Source organism: Coregonus clupeaformis, unplaced genomic scaffold, assembly GCF_020615455.1.
Source record: "Coregonus clupeaformis isolate EN_2021a unplaced genomic scaffold, ASM2061545v1 scaf3694, whole genome shotgun sequence".
NCBI lineage: Eukaryota > Metazoa > Chordata > Actinopteri > Salmoniformes > Salmonidae > Coregonus > Coregonus clupeaformis.
In genome coordinates, this window is record NW_025537148.1 from 22,501 (window position 1) to 26,544 (window position 4,044).

The window sequence follows — 4,044 nt, forward strand, 5'->3', positions numbered from 1 at the left end:
TAGTCCGGGTAGCCATGATTAGCTGTTCAGGAGTCTTATGGCTTGGGTAGAAGCTGTTGAGAAGTCTTTTGGACCTAGACTTGGCACTGTACGCTACCCATATGCGGTAGCAGAGAGAACAGTCTATGACTAGGGTGGCTGGAGTCTTTGACAATTTTGAGGGCCTTCCTCTGACACCGCCTGGTATAGAGGTCCTGGATGGCAGGAAGCTTTGCCCCAGTGATGTACTGGGCCGTACGCACTACCTCTGTAGTGCCTTGCGGTCGGAGGCCAAGCAGTTGCCATACCAGGCGGTGATGCAACCAGTCAGGATGCTCTCGATGGTGCAGCTGTATAATTTTTTTTTGAGGATCTGAGGACCCATGCCAAATCTTTTAGTCTCCCTGAGGGGGAATAGGCTTTGTCGTGCCCTCTTCACGACTGTCTTGGTGTGTTTGGACCATGATAGTTCGTTGGTGATGTGGACACCAAGGAACTTGAAGCTCTCAACCTGTTCCACTACCTAGCCCCGTCGATGAGAAATGGGGCGTGCTCAGTCCTCTTTTTTTTTCCTGTAGTCCACAATCATCTCCTTTGTCTTGGTCACGTTGAGGAGAGGTTGTTGTCCCCTGGCACCACACGGCCAGATCTCTGACCTCCTCCCTTAGGCTGTCTCATCGTTGTCGGTGATCAGGCCTACCACTGTTGTGTCGTCGGCAAACTTAATGATGGTGTTGGAGTCGTGCCTGGCCATGCAGTCATGGGTGAACAGAGAGTACAGGAGGGGGACTGAGCACGCACCTGAGGGGGCCCCCGTGTTGAGGATCAGTGTGGCAGATGTGTTGAGCCTACCCTTACCACCTGGGGGCGGCCCGTCAGGAAGTCCAGGATCCAGTTGCAGAGGGAGGTGTTTAGTCCCAGGATCCTTAGCTTAGTGATGAGCTTAGAGGGCACTATGGTGTTGAATGCTGAGCTGTAGTCAATGAATAGCATTCTCACGTAGGTGTTCTCTTGTCCAGGTGGGAAAGGGCAGTGTGGAGTGCAATAGGAGATTGCATCATCTGTGGATCTGTTGGGGCGGTATGCAAATTGGAGTGGGTCTAGGGTTTCTGGGATAATGCTGTTGATGTGAGCCATGACCAGCCTTTCAAGAGCACTTCATGGCTACAGACGTCAGTGCTACGGGTCGGTAGTCATTTAGGCAGGTTATCTTAGAGTCCTTGGGCACGGGGACTATGGTGGTCTGCTTGAAACATGTTGGTATTACAGACTCAGTCAGGGACATGTTGAAAATGTCAGTAGAAGACACTTGCAGTTGGTCAGCACATGCTCGGAGTACACGTCCTGGTAATCCGTCTGGCCCTGCGGCCTTGTGAATGTTGACCTCGCTTAAAAGTCTTACTCACATCGGCTACGGAGAGCGTGATCACATAGTCATCCGGAACAGCTGGTGCTCTCATACATGCTTCAGTGTTGCTTGCCTCGACCGAGCATAGAAGTGGTTTAGCTCGTCTGGTAGGCTCTGTGTCACTGGGCAGCTCGCGGCTGTGCTTCCCTTTGTAGTCTGTAATAGTTTTCAAGCCCTGCCACATCCGACGAGCGTCAGAGCCAGTGTAGTACGATTCAATCTTAGTCCTGTATTGACTCTTTGCCTGTTTGATGGTTCGTTGGAGGTCATAGCGGGATTTCTTATAAGCGTCCGGGTTAGAGTCCCGTTCCTTGAAAGCGGCGCTCTACCCTTTAGCTCAGTGTGGATGTTTCCTGTAATCCATGGCTTCTGGTTTGGGGTATGTACGTCACGGTCACTGTGGGGACGACTCATCGATGCACTTATTGATGAAGCCAGTGACTGATGTGGTGTACTCCTCAATGCTGTCTGAAGAATCCCGGGAACATGTTCCAGTCTGTGCTAGCAAACAGTCCTGTAGCTTAGCATTGCGTCATCTGACCACTTTTGTATTAACCGAGTCACTGGTGCTTCCTGCTTTAGTTTTTGCTTATAAGCAGGAATCAGGAGGATAGAGTTATGGTCAGATTTGCCAAATGGAGGCGAGGGAGAGCTTTGTATGCGTCTCTGTGTGTGCGTCTTTGCACATTTAACATGCTGGTAGAAATTAAGTAGAACGGATTTAAGTTTCCCTGCATTAAAGTCCCCGGCCACTAGGAGCGCTGCATCTGGATGAGCGTTTTCCTGTTGATTAATGGCCTTGTACAACTCATTCAGCTGCAATCTTAATGCCAGCATTGGTTTGTGGTGGTAAATAGACAGCTATGAAAAATATAGATGAAAACTCTCTTGGTAAATAGTGTGGTCTACAGCTTATCATAAGATACTCTACCTCAGAGCGAGCAAAACCTCGAGACTTCCCTTAGTATTTGATTTTGTGCACCAGCTGTTGTTTACAAATATACACAGACCGCCACCCCTTGTCTTACGGAGTCAGCCGTTCTGTCCTGCCGATGTAGCGTATAGCCTGCTAGCTGAATGTTATCATTGTCGTTCGTTCAGCCACGACTCGGTGAAACATAAGATATTACAGTTTTTAATGTCCCGTTGGTAGGGATAACTCGTAATCTTAACTCGTCCAATTTATTTTCAAATGATTGAACGTTGGCTAATAGGATTGATGGAAGAGGCAGTTTACTCGCTGCCGTGCGGATCCTTACAAGGCACCCCGATCTACGTCAACACGATATCTCCGTCTCTTCCTCACGCGAATGACGGGGATTTGGGCCTTATCGGGTGTCTGTATGATATCCTTGTCGCCTCGTTGAAGAAAAAAAATCTTCGTCCAATACGAGGTGAGTAATCGCTGTCCTGATATCCAGAAGCTCTTTTGGTTATAAGAGACGATGGCAGAAACATTATGTACAAAATAAATTACAAATAACACGGAAAAACACACATAATAGTACAATTGGTTAGAGGGCTGTAAAACGGCAGCCATCTTCTCCGGCGCTGTTTGAATAACATGGCTATATACAGGGAGTACCAGTACTGAGTGGATGAGCAGGGGTACCAGGTAATAACATGGCTATATACAGGAAGTACCTGGTAATAACATGGCTATATATAGGAGTACCAGTACTGAGTGGATGTGCAGGGGGAGGTTGCTGAGGAGTCTGTTCCGTCCTAGCAGCTGGTCGCTTAGCAGCCAGGTCTGTTCCGTCCTAGCAGCTGGTCGCTTAGCAGCCAGGTCTGTTCCGTCCTAGCAGCTGGTCGCTTAGCAGCCAGGTCTGTTCCGTCCTAGCAGCTGGTCGCTTAGCAGCCAGGTCTGTTTCGTCCTAGCAGCTGGTCGCTTAGCAGCCAGGTCTGTTCCGTCCTAGCAGCTGGTCGCTTAGCAGCCAGGTCTGTTCCATCCTAGCAGCTCGGTAGCTTAGCAGCCAGGTCTGTTCCGTCCTAGCAGCTGGTTGCTTAGCAGCCAGGTCTGTTCCGTCCTAGCAGCTCGGTAGCTTAGCAGCCAGGTCTGTTCCGTCCTAGCAGCTCGGTAGCTTAGCAGCCAGGTCTGTTCCGTCCTAGCATGGTATTTCCAGGTTTCCGCTGGGTTTCAGGTTTTGGTTGGATGGTATTTCCAGGTTTCCGCTGGGTTTCAGGTTTTGGTTGGATGGTATTTCCAGGTTTCCGCTGGGTTTCAGGTTTTGGTTGGATGGTATTTCCAGGTTTCCGCTGTGTTTCTTCTGCAGGTTTTGGGTAGATGGTATTTCAAGGTTTCCACTGTGTTTCAGGTTTTGGGTAGATGGTATTTCCAGGTTTCCACTGTGTTTCAGGTTTTGGTTGGATGGTATTTCCAGGTTTCCGCTGGGTTTCAGGTTTTGGTTGGATGGTATTTCCAGGTTTCCGCTGTGTTTCAGGTTTTGGTTGGATGGTATTTCCAGGTTTCCGCTGGGTTTCAGGTTTTGGTTTGCTATTCGTTTTTCCTTGATAGTCCTTGGTACTAAGAATCCTTTCAGGTAATTTTGTCCAAAATCAAGGTTTTAGGTTTAAAGTGAAGGTTTGATGTAGCGGTCCTTGCGAAAAAAATCCAGGTTTGTCCAACTCAAATAGACTTTGTCTCATCATTCAGC